Below are 17,502 nucleotides of genomic sequence, written 5' to 3'. Positions count from 1 at the left end.
TTGACAGCTCCTCATCCTACCAATGGGTTCCTCCGATCACGTGCCGCTCAGTACTTCCATTGGTGTTTCCGGAGAGCAGCCCATGTCTGGATTTTTTTTTTCAATGGGCTCTCATTACCTGCATTAATCAACAGCTCTTGAACCCTTCCCTTAAAACCTACTTTCTCATAAATTGATTCATCCTTTCTCGCTTGCAGCTGACCTGCTCATCGTCCAAACTCTGGTGCTCTAAATAAAGTGTCGATGTAACTTAACTGTAATGGAATTTGCATTCTCAGCTTGGAAATCCAACCCAACAGTGGCCTGTAATCAATATGTCCATCCATAAGAGAGCCAGAGTTTAACACCAGGCTTGCCTGAAAGTAAATATGTATGTTCTCTCTCCTTCATCAAGATTCTTGTGGCAAATGGTGAGAACCATCATGCACTTTTGTCCCTTTGCTCATTAATTAATAATGGACATGGTTTGTGACGAGGTAGAGGATCTGAAGTGTCTTTGGGTAAAAAGTCATTCCTAACACTTCCGGCCCCGTCTTCTCTTCCCTTGTCCCCATTTCTTCCTACTCCCTGAAATGAGTGTATTTCTCACGCACAAAGGTGAAGGATTGCAGTAAAAACCAAATATGTCATTTTCAACTCGCCCCGTTGGTTTTTCGTACCCTCATCCTCAAATAACTCCATCTGTTCCAGCTTTTCTCTATTTGCTCTTCTGCAGATCCTTCCCAGGGGCTTATCTCCCTTATTTGTGGAAGGTAGCTCATGTCATCACTATTTTTATGAGTGCCAAGAAAAATCCTCTCAATTACAAACCTATCAGCCTTCTGACCATCATCAGTTGCGTAATGGAATGTGGAAATTACTGCAGACCTTTCTATCCCATAGTCGCTCCAACTTGAGCATGTTCCTCCTGCTTATACAGTATAATTGGCTTGAATGTAAAACCATAATTTGGGTTTTTCTTTTTCTTTCTCTTCTCTTCTCTTCTCTTCTCCTCTCTCTCTCTCTCTCTCGTTTTCACATTTTCTAGCATGTAGCCTTGGTCACGTCCTTTCTGCCTTTTCATCCAGTATCTGCTCATTGACTGCAGTCACTTGATTTATTCCATGCACACAAAACAAGCAGCACATTGCCTTGCATGACATTTCTTCCTTCCCCCCTAAACGATTATGTCTCTTAATGCGACATCATGGATCTCTAATATTTCTGGTATAAATCAATTACATCTTTGCGTTGCACTTTAAATAGTGGAAACTGGCAAATAGAGGACTGTGGCCGGGCGATGGGAAATACAAAAAGTTTGTTCAAAATGGCCTTTTAATGTTTGTTTTAATGTTCATGTTTAATGTTTGTTAACGCCACCTGTTTCCAGTAAGCTGTTACTCATTTTGCCAACCTCGGAAGGATGGCAGGCTGAATCAACCCATGTGGTGTTATTTGATGGACTCAAACTGAGTCTCAAACTCAAGACCCCAAGATCTTCAGCCACCTTAATCATGAAGTGAACACCAGGTTTTCAAAATGGCATAAATACAAGGAACACCTACAAATTAACCCATTGTTCTTGAGCTAAGGCATGATGGTTTCCCCCAACCCCGGTCCATTCTTTAACATGAGCAGAAGCCCGTGGTAAAAATACCACGATATAAAAAGATGAAGCCTTTTATTCTTACGCTGGTTGAAAGAGCAAAAAATGGGAGGTTATATATTTTTAACAGCAAAGAAAAAAAATATTCAGGAGCGATCAAGGCAGCGGTATGTTACCTATACACCACCCAATTTCAATATTTTGTCTGATTGAAAGAATTACAATTTTCCCATAGTTTTGGATTAATTTGAAGCAATTTTTACTGAATACTTTCTCTCTATGAGGAGTGTTTCTGCATTTTAGGGTGCAACATGTTGTGAAAATTAACCAAGTCCACAACTTTGTCCCATAGGTAGGTTTAATAACAATCAGATCTTTGGCATCATCCTGTAGAATACAATCATGCAATATATATCAGGATCATGGCATCATATAGGAAGGATCGACAATATTAGTCAATGCAAGCAAGCCTAGAATATGAGCGGGTACGTACCATTCAAGACTACATGTCATAGTATAATGTCACAGGAGTGGCTCAGCGTCGCGGATGTCCGAGGTCTTATAGACGCCCCTCAGTGGTTCAAGTGAGCATCACACCCGGGTTCAACTTTGATACATTTTCACTACATTCTCCCCGCCGTTAGAACTACACTGCCCCTAGGCAGGACTCAAGCGTGCGTCAGCATTAATTGTTTGGGGATGTCATTCCATGTCAGCCGGTCCATCCGTAGCGGTCAGGGTGGCGAATTACCCTGCCAGCGCGGGTCCGGAAACTACCGGGTACGACATCCCCTAGTCCAGAGTCCCCTGCATCGGAGTAGCTGCTGGAGGCAGGTGTCGGAGGCGGCACCTCAGAGCCTTCAGGCAGGGGTGTATTTGACGAAGGGAGGGACGGCAGATGTTCCATAGAACAAGCTTCGGGAGAGTCCATAGACTCATAGATTGGTTCGTCGATATCCCTATAAGGGTCGGTGACCCCACAAGGGGCGAGATGGCGTACGGAGACAGTGGACTCGCGTCCATCTGCCGTCATCACACGAGCATGCTCGGGATTAGCCTGTAGTACCTGCACCTTATCCACTAAGGGATCGTACTTGCTTGTGCGAACCGCACGTTTGAGATAGGCCGGCCCTGGCTCAGCGAGCCAACTGGGTAAAGATGGGATACTACCCGAGCTTCTAGGGTGGTGGAACAGTCTTTCGTGAGGGGTCTGGTTGGTGGCCGTACATAATAGAGCCCTGATCGAGTTCAGCGCCGCAGGCAGCGACCAAGCCCATTTATCTAGGCCCCGGCCGAGGGTCCTGAGGCTTAGCATGACGGCCCTCCATATAATCCCATTGAAGCGTTCGATCTGCCCATTCGCCTGGGGTCTGTACGGAGTGGTGTAACTCGAAGCGACATTATTTTGGAGCAAGAAACTCCTCACTTCCTGGGACAGGAACACTGCACCCCGATCGGTATGCACGTAGGCCGGATACCCAAACATAGAAAACAAATCCTGCAGGCACCGTATGACTGTGGCAGCCGTCATATCCGCGCACGTATAAGCAAAAGGGAATCGCGAGTACTCATCAACGATAGTGAGCAGATAACGAGAGTTACTCGACTCCGGTAGCGGTCCCTTGAAATCCATCGCCAATCTCTCCCATGGTCTAGTAGCCCTAACCAGCGTCCCCATGGGAGGGTTGTAAAAACGCGGTTTGAGTTCCGCACATACAACGCAGTCACGGCAGATCCGGCGGATGTCCCCAATCAAGTACGGCAGATTACCACTACGCACAAGATGAGCGAAACGAGTCACCTCAGGATGACACATAGAGTCATGCAAAGTGCGCAGACCCTCCAAAGTTATGATACCCGCGCACGTCGCCGGCCTCAATAAAGCGTCGGCGACTAGGTTATCCTTCCCCGGCCGATATTTGATGGTGTAGCAGAAGTCGGCGAGTTCGATACGCCAGTGAGTGATTTTCTCATTCTTAATCCGTTGAGCATGCAAGGTGTCGTACATGAACGCCACGCTTTGTTGGTCCGTGATGATTTGGAGGCATCGCCCGAGCAAGTACGGTCGCCATCGCCGAATCGACTCGACGATCGCGTACGCTTCCTTTTCGACAGACGAATGCCTCCGCTCAGCGGAGGTGAGAGTCCGCGAAAAGAAAGCCACAAGGCGCCCCCCCTGGGAGAGTGTCGCCGCTATCGCATGATCCGAGGCATCACTTTCTAAGACGAAAGATTCGCTCTCGTCGATCGTCACCACAGCGGCGCCAGCGATGTCGGACTTAAGGCCCCTAAAGGCAGCCAAGGCGGCTGGGCTCATGGGGAACGTGTCGCAGGCCACGAGGGGGCGGAGCTTCACGGAGAAATTTTGCACCCACTTAGAATAATGGGCGAACAGCCCGAGAGCACGCTTCAGCGAAGCCCGATCGCAGGGCGGAGCAATATCGAGCAAAGGCCGCAGTCGCTCCTTATCTGGAGCGACAGAGCCGTGGGTCACGGTATACCCCAGAAGATCTATCGTGCGTAGGGAGTAACGACACTTAGCCTCATTCATGGTTAGGCGATACCTCTGCGCGACCTCGAGGAAGTGCTCCAGATTAGCATCATGATGCCCCTGGTCATGCCCACAAATCGTAAGATTGTCCAGATATACAAAGACATCTGTCAAGTTCTCCTTAGCAACGAGGTCGTCCATAGCCCTCTGAAAACAGGCGACCCTGTTCGTCACCCCAAAAGGTAGTCAGGTGAACTGGTACAACCTTTGACCCGATTCAAAGGCGGTATAGATGCGATCGGCCCTGGAGATGGGGATCTGATGATACGCACTATGCAGATCGAGTGTGCTTTAGACTGAGTACTGGGCCACCTGTCGAACCAGTGCGTCCATCCCTGGTAGGGGGTAGGCATCCAGCTGTGTAAAGCGATTAATCATCTGTGAATAGTCGATTACCATGCGTCTGCGATGCGCTTCACTTCGCACCACTAAGACCCGGGCCCGCCACGGAGACCTGCTGGGTTCTATGATACCTTCCTTTAAGAGCTGGGCCGTTTCTTCCGCAATGAATTGCGCGTCTGCTCGCGATTTCACCGCTATGGGAGTGCAGTCAGTGGTCAGGTTGGGGAACAGTGAAAGGGGCTCAATTCCCATTCTTGCGAGTGCACACACAGCGAGCGTGTCAGTCCCACCGAACTCCATTTCCAAATGTCCATGTCGCTTAAGAAAATCGTGTCCTAACAGAATGTCAGCACATAAAGCAGGTAAGACCATGAGATGTACATCTGGAAACATGCGTCCCTTTATCACATGCTTCAATCGACATTCTCCTTTTGTGCTGAGCCGAAGCCCTTGGGATGCCATAAAGATCCGTCGTGTTGTCCCTAGAACCGGCCACCCATTTCTTTGCACCAGTCGAAGATCAATACAACTATCCGTAGACCCCGTATCGATTAAAGCCCGCGCAAAAACGCCTTCGATCATGAGTGGAATAATGGCCTGAGCAAGGCCGGAAGATCCGGCAGGTATTGTGCCATCCGAGCGAGATGATCGCGCCTCGCGTGTAGATCCCACGCCGGCTGCAGTTTTCCGGTCGTTCGAGCAGCCTCCGGAGGGCACTCGTGTCAAACGTATAGTTTGCCGTGCCGGAGCAGGAGCTTGTAATTCGTATGAGCATCCTTCAGAGGGCGCTCGTGTTACGCGAGAAGGGTCACAGCCAACTGTAGTTTCACGTGCTGAAACAAGAGCTTGTAGTTCGCACGAACTGCCGTCGGATGGCGCTCGTGTCACGCGCATAGTTTCAAAGCCATCATGAGACGTTCGGATTCCAGTCAAGGACGGTTGCTCCGCGTTCGGTCGTGTTAGCACCACTTGTTTAGGCGGCCCGATGTACTTCACCAAGGTCGAGCGTGCAGCCAAGGGCCCACGAGGAGGAGCGCCGCTCATCAAAGCCGGGTGAGGCGCCCCGCTCCGTGCTCGGTCCGTTGGCTCGGCGATAAGCCCATTCAAGGTCGCGCGAGTTCGCGAGCCCCGCGCAGTCTTTCAGCAGACTTTTGCAAAATGTCCTTTCATCGAACACAAATGGCAAAGCGCTTCCCGAGCCGGACACGCTGACCTGGGATGTTGCCGATTCCCACAGAAGTAACACGTAGCGTTCCGTACAGGCTTTGGCCTAGCTGCCGCAGCAGCCGCCAAGCCAGAATCCGGGTCCTCCTCGGGAGCGGCCAGGGGTTCCGCTAGCATGGTCGTGTCCGCTCCCGGGTCCACGGCGGTAGCTCTCTCCGGTCGCGCGAGTTGAGAAGTCCCCGCAACGACCCGTGTGTGGTCATAGGCATTAGATTGCTCCCGGGCCTCAGTGTATACGTGTGCCAGCCGTAGAGCCTCCGTGAACGTCAGGTCAGCTGTCTCTAAAAGTCTTAGCCTGAGAGTAGAAGAGCCGATCCCAGAGACAAAAGCATCTCGGACAAGATAATCCTGGACTTGCTCGTGAGTGCGTACCTCTTGAGCACTGTCCGCAAGTAGACGTCGCAGTTCCTGGGCGAAGTGATCTACCGTCTCAGTGGGCTGTTGACTCCGCGTTGCGAGCAGATACCTGGAGTACACCACACTCCGTTTCTTCATGTAATTCGTTTTAGCTCTGCCACAGCGGCATCGTACGTCGCACATTGTTCGATGCTCCTGTAGACGTGATGGTCCACTTTAGTCTGCAGCACGTCCAGTTTCGTTTCAGCAGTGGGAACGGTATCCTGTGCTTTGAACTGGTTCTCCAGTGATTTGAGCCAGTGAGTTAGCTCTGAGCCCAAGTCCACTGCTTGTGGGTCGGCGCTGAACGTCGGTACATGGATCATCTTGTGTCCCGCCATTTCCGTAGATCTGATTGTTATTAAGTGTTGTGAAAATTAACCAAGTCCACAACTTTGTCCCACAGGTAGGTTTAATAACAATCAGATCTTTGGCATCATCCTGTAGAATACAATCATGCAATATATATCAGGATCATGGCATCATATAGGAAGGATCGACAATATTAGTCAATGCAAGCAAGCCTAGAATATGAGCGGGTACGTACCATTCAAGACTACATGTCATAGTATAATGTCACAGGAGTGGCTCAGCGTCGCAGACGTCCGAGGTCTTATAGACACCCCTCAGTGGTTCAAGTGAGCATCACACCCGGGTTCAACTTTGATACATTTTCACTACACAACATGCTGATAGCATTTGCCTATTTTATATATACTGGTGGCCACACCTACCCTTCAGGTGAGAGTACTCTTCTGGCCCACCTTCGGTGTATTTATCTCGTGGACATCATTAACTCCTACTTTATATCCAATTGAATTAGAGTGTTTCAATGTGCTGCGGCACAGTCTTGCAAATGCACTTCATAGTTTTCTATTTTTGCAAGAAATTGTATTGATCACATGTCATACCCCACATCATAAGATAAAGGAAGAAGATTTGTAATACCGGCTACAACCAAAGGTGGCGCTGTTTCCACCACATGTCAATTTTGTGGTTTTGGTGACATCTACGATTGCTCCATCATAGTAAGAAGATATTTTGATTGTCTGCCATTTGGGCCCATTTACCCCAATTCATTTTTCAATTTTGTCTCCTTCCAATCATTGGTCTTTCTCTGCTTCTTCTCCATCTTTCTCGAGGATGCCAGTTTATAGTTCTTTGTAATTGGTTGTATTTTCTTTCTGCTAATTGTCCAGCCCAGATCATTTCATTTTTAGCTCACCTGGAACATAGTTCAGGTAAGGTATTAGCATCGCGCGGTGCCCCTCAGTCAGTCAATATGTGAACACACGGATCTTCTCCGAAACTACACACGCAATTTGGATGAAACCTGACCATAACCTTCATCACCTGTGATGTAAAACTAAAAGTCCTTTTTTTAAACCAAACTTTGAAGAACTTCTGAGGACCAAGGCCTCCTGATGTTTTGCAAATCCCATCAAAAAAATTTCATATTAAGTCGGTCAATTTAAAGGTCAAAGGTCATTCCAATTCTGGGATGGCTAATTTTGACTTCTGAGAAAGCATTCACCCGATTTAGATGTACGTTGGTAGGAATAACATCTGCATGGTGGTTTCAGAAGTTTGTTCAAACCATCGGCTAAATTGCATATTCCGTGGGTCATCCACGCCTACCAGTGGAAGGACAACCATCACTGCAACACTCCACCGATCTGGGCTTTATGGCAGAGTGGCCAGACAGAAGCCTCTCCTCAGTGAAAGACACATGAAAGCCCGCTTGGAGTTTGCAAAAAAGCACCGAAAGGACTCTCAGACTGTGAGCAACAAGATTCTGTGGTCTGATGAAACCAATATTGAACTGTTTGGCTTCCGTCTGGCCACTCTGCCATAAAGCCCAGATCGGTGGTGTTGCAGTGATGGTTGTCCTTCTGGAAGTTCCTCCCATCTCCACACAGGATCTCTGGAGCTCAGCCAGAGTAACCATCGGGTTCTTGGTCACCTCTCTTACCAAGGCCCTTCTCCCCCGATTGCTCAGTTTGGCCGGGCGGCCAGCTCTAGGAAGAGTCCTGGTTGTTCCAAACTTCTTCCATTTAAGAATTATGGAGGCCACTGTGTTCTTGGGAACCTTCAATGCAGCAGATATTTTTTTGTAGGCTTCCCCAGATCTGTGCCTCAACACAATCCTGTCTCTGAGCTCTGCAGGCAGTTCCTTCGACCTCATGGCTTGGTTTTTGCTCTGATATGCATTGTCAGCTGTGAGACCTTATATAGACAGGTGTGTACCTTTCCAAATCATGTCCAATCAATTGAATTTACCACAGGTGGACTCCAATCAAGGAGTAGAAACATCTCAAAGATGATCAAGAGAAATGGGAGGCACCTGAGCTAAATTTCAAGTGTCATAGCAAAGGGTATGAATACTTTTGTAAATGTCATATTTCAGTTTTTTCTTTTTAATAAATTTGCAAAACTTTCTAAAATCCTGTTTTCTCTTTGTCATTATGGGGTATTAAGTGTAGATTGATGAGGGAAAAATGAATTTAAAAGATTTCAGCATAAGGCTGCAACATAACAAAATGTGAAAAAAGTGAAGGGGTCTGAATACTTTCTGAATGCACTGTATTATATATGAATATAGACATAGACACACATTATACCTCTTATTACAAAAAATTCTAACGTGCTGGCCTAATGGCCCCTAATGGATAAAACTATCAGACTCCCAAGCTGGGGATTGTGGGTTCGATTCCCATCTGGGTTGAATATTTTTTTCCCCTTACTTTTTCAAGTCTTTTATATCGCCTTGAACAAAGTCTTTTGTTCGTATTTAAAATGCATCTTGGGATGTAGCCAGGGGGCATAGAAAAGGCCCCTTTATATGGTATGTGGCAAACAAAAGAAAAGGGACATTCCCATAACTTGTAGAAAACGCCAAACAATAAAAAATAAAGGACCAAGTAATACTCCAGAAATGTTCATATAAAGGGGTGCCAATTTGATTAATGCAGCTGCATGAGGTAAATGTATTTTAACCGATATATGTGGGGCGCCCCTTTATATGAACATTTCTACAGCATTACTTGGTTCCTCCTGAGAACACAAGGGTAGTCCAGCATGCACACGATATTTTTTTGAATGTCCTTTCTTTTCTATTGTTTGGCATTTTCTCCAAGCTATGGAATGTCCCTTCTTTTCTGTACTTTGCCACATGGCACATACCCTCATATAAAGGGGCCTTTTCTATGCCCCTGGCATTATTCTCAAGATCTGCTTGTACTTTTCTTTTGTTCGCATCTCATTTGTTTTAATAAGTTTTCTTTCACCAAAAGCTGAAGCACAACCCCTGACAGTCACAGAGCCTCTCCAGTGTTTAATAGTAGGCTGAAAACATTGCGTGGCGTAACATTCTCCAGGTCTTCGGTGTACAAACTGGCATCTCTTCCATCCAAAAGGTTCACAAATTTCGATTCGTCAGACCAGAGTACCCGATTCCATTGTTTGGTCGCCCAATCTTGGCATTTCCTTGAAGATTTCTGTCTTTTCACCTTATTCTGTGGTCGCAGCAGTGGTTTACTTTGCAATCAACCTTCTGCACAGTGCTGGCCGAGAGGTTTATGGTCAGGCCTGCTCTCATTTCATTTGTCAGCTGCTGACTTGATCCTCATCTATTATGCAAGCTGAGCAACTTCAAGTGCTTGTGTTGCCTTGAGGAGGTTATTCTGGGTCTTCCTGGCCTTTTCCTGTCTTGTACCAAGCCAGTTTATTTCAGGTGTTGCAAAGTATACCTCACACCATTGTAGATCTTCAGCTTTTCTGCTATTTCCTTCATAGTGTGCTCTTCTTCTCGCAGAGTTTGGATCTTCACACACTGTTCTGTTGAAAGTTGCTTCCTTGGTGCCATTTTGAACCCACTCAGACTTTCAATTAAGGGTGTAGTACTGGTGAAAAATTGAGAAAACTACATAGGTACCTTTGAGAGGCCTTTACACAAAAACAAAGTCAAGTTAATATCTAATTTTCAGTTTTTCTTGAAAGATATAATCTTGGCTTTAACTCAGACCAGTTTCAACGCTTCTTTGTCATATTACATGCATATAATTTGCATAAATTAGACCGTCAATAAAAAACAAGGAAAAACAAAGAACACATTTCTACTTCTATCTTCTATGTCACCTATCATTCTTTTCACACAAAACTTGGTACATGTATTATGCATGTGTTACTCTACTACCTGATGAGAGGATTTTGTGAAATTATGTCAAATGTTCACTAATTAGCTAATTATGCCAATTACCAGATAAAACTTGGTTGTCCTTCAATAAATCCACAATGGCTACTCCTATAAACAAAAGCCTTCATCATTTTAAAGGAAGTGATATTCTGAATATCCTGTCCAAATTTCAGCCCAAAAGAATGATGCAAATTAAAGTTATAACAAATTTCATGCAAAATATTATATTGAATTGAATTGAAATTTGAATTTTTCAATAATTAGGGGTACTTCTATGACCTCTAATAGCATGATTCTTGTTTATAAGACTATAAGGAAACTGTTCAGCTAAAAAAAAACAAAAAAAACCACCTGTTCACCAGTACTACACCCTTAAGCGAACAAGATGAAGAAAAATAATTTCACACATTAATTAATTTGCAACTTTTATTGTGGTTTCTTGTAATTCACGTGAATGTAACTGGTGTTGATTACTTCAATAATTTGTTATATACTGTACAAAAATCCACGAGCTGTTTCCTGCATATTTTCTTTGTGGTAAGTGGATATTACCAACACATGATAATATGATATGTTTAGCAAAAATAAAACTTTTTAGATATCCTCATTTATTTTATACACTTAAAAGTAACTGTGATACTAAATTGACTTTCCCAGAAATTTGAACAATTGTTTACCTATACTGAAAACTTCTAACATCCCACAAATGACAAATGTTTATTGGGCAATAACACCGGAAAAGTGGAACATGCACGCGCACACACACACACGGCATTGCTAATTGAGGTGTCAGTACCCAATTGTTTTGTTCTAACCAATGCAGAAATCAAGAAAATTCCCAAATATCAAGACCTCAAAAATTAAGTGAAAAGATCCTGGAAGCTAAAGAGCGCTGAAATTGTACCAGAGATAAATTGGAGCAACGGGAATGATAAAAAGGAACCTTACAGAGATCTTAAAAAAACATCCCTGGGAATATTACGACAAACGAACTGCAGTTGGAAGCTGTCCGAGGCTCGGTGACGATCCTCAAAAGAGCCCTCAGACCAAAACTTTGAGAATGTGGGGGTTACCCCATTGGGACATAATCCGCAGGCACGGGACCAGTGGAGCTATTGATTGTATGGGCGTGGCATGCGCTCGGTTGTTGGAGCCACGCCCCCTTAAGAGTGAGTTGCGTTATAAAAGATGCGTGAGTTCCGGTATGTTTTAGTTCTGTTGGAATAAAGGAGCTTTGATCAAGCTACGAAGTGTCTCACCCTCTTGTTATCCACAACTCCTACATTGGTGACCCCGTCTTGCTCTCAAACGTTTTCGGAGCTTCAAACGAACATGGCGACAAGCACAGTTTCGATGAAACTGCCGGAGTTTTGGGAGCGACAAGCTGCCGTTTGGTTCGCCCAAGCTGAGGCCCAATTCACCATTCGGAGCATTTCTGCGGATGACAAGTATTATTATGTCGTGTCTGCGCTCAGCGGCTCCACTGCGACCAGAGTGGTGAGCCTTCTTCAGGATCCTCCGAAGGGACGCAAGTACGAGACGCTAAAGGTGCTGCTGCTCGTAACCTTCAAGCTCACTGAGGCCGAGCGCGCCCGCAAACTACTTTCTCTACCCGGGCTGGGCGACTCCAAGCCGTCGGAGATTATGGACCACATGTTGTCTCTACTGGGCAGCCACCGACCATGTTTCCTCTTCAAAGAACTGTTCCTGCAACAGCTGCCAGGTCAGGTACAGACAGCCCTGGCCAACTCGTCTGTTAAGGATTTCCGCGCCCTGGCCAGGGAAGCAGACAAGTATTTCTCCGCCAGCCAGCAATGTAGTGCGGCCGCATGGGACCCCAGCCCCGTTGAGCCTGCGCCGCTGGCGGACACCGTCGCGGCCGCCATTACGGCCCAGCGGCGGAAGGCCCCAGGCTTGTACTTTTACCATGCAAGGTTTGGGCCAAAGGCCAATGCAAGCCGGCCACCCTGCAACTTCAGCGAGTCGGGAAACGGGATGGCCGGCGCTCGTTAACTGCCATGAGCGTCGGCCGTTCGGGCAGTTTGTTGTTCATTTCGGACACCGACTCCGGACGTCGTTTCCTCTGCGACACAGGGGCCCAGGTGAGCGTTCTACCTGCGTCGGCATTGGACCGGGAGGCCGGGAGTCACGGCCCCGCCCTGGAAGCCGCCAACGGCAGTGCTATTCAGACTTTTGGCAAACGGACCGTGGCACCGTGCTTGGGCGGGCAGCGGTTTACATGGGATTTTGTCACGGCAAAGGTGTCCACCCCCTTGCTGGGCGCTGATTTCCTCTGCGCCAACGGCCTATTGGTGGATGTTAAAAATCGGCGGCTCATTAATGCGGAGACATTCAGTTCTCTTCCATGCTCGCTGAGCGGGTCCGCCTCGACGAGGCTTGCGCGCACGCTCTCGACCTCCGATGAGTTTGCCCCCCTCCTCACCGAGTTCCCGGCCCTTACACGGCCCACCTTTTCGGCCGTTGCCGTCAAACACGGGGTGGAGCATCACATTCCGACCACCGGCCCGCCTGTCTATGCCCGGGCTCGACGCCTCGACCCAGGGAAACTCGCTATCGCAAAGGCGGAGTTCGACAGGTTGGAGCGTCTTGGCATCGTGCGACGGTCCGACAGCCCGTGGGCCTCACCTCTCCACATTGCGCCGAAGCCGGGTGGCGGTTGGCGCCCGTGCGGGGATTATCGCCGCCTTAACGACGCCACTACCCCCGACCGCTACACAATCCCGCACATCCAGGATTTTTCTGCCCGCTTGGCCGGTAAAGTTTTTTTTTCTAAGGTGGACCTCGTTCGTGGTTACCACCACCCACCAGGTCCCCGTCCGGCCGCAGGACGTTCCGAAGACTGCGGTGATTACACCGTTCGGGATTTTCGAATTCCTCCGTATGCCTTTTGGGCTCAAAAATGCGGCCCAGGCTTTCCAATGCCTGATGGACAGCGTGTTGAGGGATTTGCCGTTTCTGTTCGTCTACCTGGACGATATCCTCATCGCCAACGCTTCCAGGATGGAGCACATGCTTCACCTCCGAGCGCTCTTTGAACGCCTCAGTCAGCACGGCCTGATCATTAACCCGGCCAAGTGCTTGTTTGGGGTGGCTTCAATTGACTTTCTCGGCCACCGCATCACGAGGGAGGGGGCCTCCATCACGAAGTGGAGGCTGTGAAGGGTTTTCCGCGCCCCCTCACCGTCAAGGCCCTGCAGGGGTTTTTGGGCATGGTGAACTTTTACCATCGTTTCGTGCCCTGTGCGGCCCAGCTGATGCGGCCCCTTTATGAGGCCCTCAAGGGCAAGCCTCCCAAACGCGCCATTGACTGGACCGAGGAGATGGCCAAGGCTTTCACGGATGCTAAACTGGCCCTTGCCAGCACAACCATGCTGGCGCATCCGTCGCCCGATGCACCGATTGCTCTCACCACGGACGCTTCGGACTACGCGGTTGGCGCCGTGCACGAGCAGTGGGTCAACGGGGCGTGGCAGCCACTTGCTTTTTTTAGCCGGCAGCTCCGCCCTAATGAACGAAAGTACAGTACCTTCGATCGTGAGCTACTAGGCCTCTACCTAGCTGTCCTTCACTTCCGTTACCTGTTGGAAGCCCGCCCATTCACGGCGTTTGTGGACCACAAGCCCCTGGTTTTAGCCATGGCCAAGGTCTCGGGGCCGTGGTCCGCCCGTCAACAACGCCAGCTCTCCTTAATTTCCGAGTTCACGACGGACATGCAACATGTTGCTGGAGAGGATAATATTGTCGCCGATTGTCTCTCCCGGTCCATAGTCGGCGCGGTTCACCTTGGCATCGACTACGCCCGCATGCCGGCCGATCAGATCGCCGACCCGGAGGTCCAGGCCTGCAGGGCGGCGGTCACGGGGCTTCAACTGTCTGACGTGCCGTTCAAGGACACGGTTACCACGCTACTGTGTGACGTTTCCTTGGGTCAGCCTCGCCCCGTCGTACCCACCAGCTGGAGACGGCTGGTGTTCGATGCCGTCCACGGTCTTTCTCACCTGGGCAGGAAGGCGTCACAAAAGTTGGTGGCGGCGAAATTCGTTTGGCACGGGCTCAGGAAGGATGTGTGCGACTGGGCCAACACCTGCGTTGAGTGTCAACGCTTGAAGGTGCATCGCCCCGAGCGAAGGTTTGACCAGGTTAACGTGGCCCTGGTGCCTTACGACGGGCCTTTCCGCGTTCTGGAGACCGGGGACAAGTCCTCCGTGGTCGACATCGGCAGCAAACTGGACCACCTTTCGGTGGACCGCCTCAAGCCGGCTCACTTGGACCAAGACCAGCCCCCTCGGTTGGCTCAACCCCAGAAAACGGACATTTCCGTGCGAGGGAATTCTGGGGGCGCATGTGGGGGTTACCCTATTGGGACATAATCCACAGGCACGGGACCAGTGGGGCTATTGATTGTATGGGCGTGGCGTGCGCTCGGTTGTTGGAGCCACGCCCCCTTAAGAGTGAGTTGCGTTATAAAAGATGCGTGAGTTCCGGTATGTTTTAGTTCTGTTGGAATAAAGGAGCTTTGATCAAGCTACGAAGTGTCTCACCCTCTCGTTATCCGCAACTCCTACAAGAACATGAATACTTCATAAACATGATCCCTTACTGAAACGGACGTGGATACTGTTACGGATTCGTCACTTCCGTTGTGGTGGTTTTCCTCCACTGTAAACATTTTTGATTCCATGTACTATTATTGTTTTCAAAAGGTTTATTGTTTATGAACTATTTTCAAAAGGTGAAAAAGTTAGAGTTAAAAGAAACCGGAAACCAGATCGGGAACCGGACGACGAAGAGGAAGAAGAAGAAAAGAAAAAGAAGGCGGAGTGAGTGGAGTCGGACAAGAAGCATAGTCGCTTCGAGGTCTAGAGCGAACGTTGGCAAGCAAGAGTCACGAGTGAACTTTGGGTTTCCCAGGAAAGGGATTCCTGCGACAGAGTGGTTATCGCTGTGACAGATTAACCTGCGTGTCAGGTTTTGCGATCGATTCAGGAGAGAATCATCGTCGGGCCGTTAAGTCTCGAGTACGGCCGTCGGCCATTTTGACTCGCGCGCTTTGTGCGTCGAGCATGGTTTCTTTGCTTCGCTTCAGCCTTTGCGCGTCGCGCAATGTTTTTCTTTGCTTCACGTCAGCCATTTTCACCGCTTTCAGACGTATCTGGTGTGTGTGTGTGCAACGTGGATATACCTGAAGGTAAATCTGAGGTTTGCCGACTGCGAACTGTGGAACGTCCATACCCGAGGGTGTGATTTCCCAGTCGCTTGGAGGGTGCCTTTGGATTTCCCAGTCGCCTGGAGGGCGCATTTGGACAGCTTTGGCAGCCGGACTGTAACTGCCAACCCAACGGGATTCTGGTCTGATTGGACATTGATCTGTCGATCGCTGGAGCGGATCGACTTTGGCTTGAAGCCGGGGAAGAGACATTGGGAATCTTCTTCTTTTCGCTCACTTGGAGCACAGTGAGTTATATTGTACGAACCTGATGGTACCATCATAGGAATGATATACTATTTGTTGTACAATTGATTACTATTGTTTTTGTACTGTTATTCTTGTGTGATCTTAATACAATACCTGTTGGTTTGTAACAATTGGTGTGGCTTCACCATTGATCTTTGACATACAGAATAACACATTTTTCTGCCGTGACTCCTCTTGGGGCTCGGAGGTACACCGTGACCAGGGGGTCGGGGAGGAGCACGTAACAATACTTTTGAGACATGGGAGGACTCCGTTCCATCTCCTTGTTTGGAACCCACCCCCGTGTGGAGATAGCTGGCAACAACTTGCGGACACGCACACTTTGACGCGTGCAAATTACAAACAAATTTAAAATGGGTACAGAGCATTCCATATTTTGAGCGAGACAGGTTACATACATTTGCTAAAATATGCTCCATTGAATTACAAACAAAAGCATCCAGTAGTAGCACTAGCTATGTATGCATTACAGGTGAAATTATTGTTTTACAGACCGGGGGCAAAAGGAACCAGAAGACCACGTATTGCCTTTCAAAAACGGTAAAAAAAGAATTTTAAACTGAGAAAACCAGTAATGTTTAGTTTGCTTTTTAAACTGGATGCAACCAGTAAGAAGTCAAACAGAATTATGCATCGCAAAAAAAGGTTAAAGATGGTCAGCCAAGTTAGGCCTCAGTCACACTGGATCGTACGTTTTCTGGATCGTGTGATTGGTGGCAATTTGGCCGAGGTACGACCAATCGGCAATGTTTGCTACGATCTCCATTTGCGATCGCACACTGCGATTGCTCTTAAGACTGGTGGTAGGTCATCGTAGGATTGGTGGTACGCGTGGTCGTGCGATCACCAACGATTGGAGAAGATCGATCGCAAGATCAATCGTAAGTAATCGTGTGACTGGTGGTGGCGATCAGCGACCGATCGTACGATCAATCGTGGCGACCTGCGACCGATCGTACGATCAATCACAGCCAGTCGTGAGATGGGTCGCTCGATCAGATCTAAAGGCTCGCGATCATGCATCAGCATCAGTAGTCACCTACCTCTCAAGGAGTACACTTCGTCGAACTTTTCAACTGAAACTATAATTCGCTCTGCCTCCCAAGAAGGGAAAGGGCCGTGGGAAGAGTACCCAGCCAGAGCCAGAATCTGATGTCGGGGTGATTTTGGCTGAGATTCACCCGGTACCGGCCATGCAGGATGACCCCGCCGGGGACACGCCAACTGAACAACAGGATGCAGGTGACGACTTAGCAGAGGATGAAACGGCAGCCAAGAGGAACAAGATGGTACCACCAATCATAAGGTCGTGCAACAAGTCGGGACAGGTCGTGACTGGTCGCACTACCGATCGTGAGGTGGCAGGACCAGTAGCACGACCAATCGTGCGACTACTTGACCCACGATCATGCACGACTGGTGGTGCGTCCATGTAAGACCTGTCTGCGACCTCTTACGATTTGGAATCGCAGGTCAGAAGTTTTGAACCTGACCATCGACCTTGCTGCGACTGAATTTGCTCTGGCGATCACCCACGACCTCTGCGACCAGTCGCGCGCTCTTTCTACGATTTGCCCGTGATTCCAACATTTTTTGGTCGCAGCTAGGTCGGAACCTGGTCGCAGGCCCAGTGTGACTGGGGCCTTAGGTTACAGTGAAATCATAAGTGTGTGTATTGTATTACATAAACGAGCAGAGTACCCGTCTTACGG

Source organism: Myxine glutinosa, chromosome 13, assembly GCF_964187855.1.
Source record: "Myxine glutinosa chromosome 13, kmMyxGlut1.1, whole genome shotgun sequence".
NCBI classification, from domain to species: domain Eukaryota; kingdom Metazoa; phylum Chordata; class Myxini; order Myxiniformes; family Myxinidae; genus Myxine; species Myxine glutinosa.
This window is presented reverse-complemented; position numbering follows the sequence as displayed.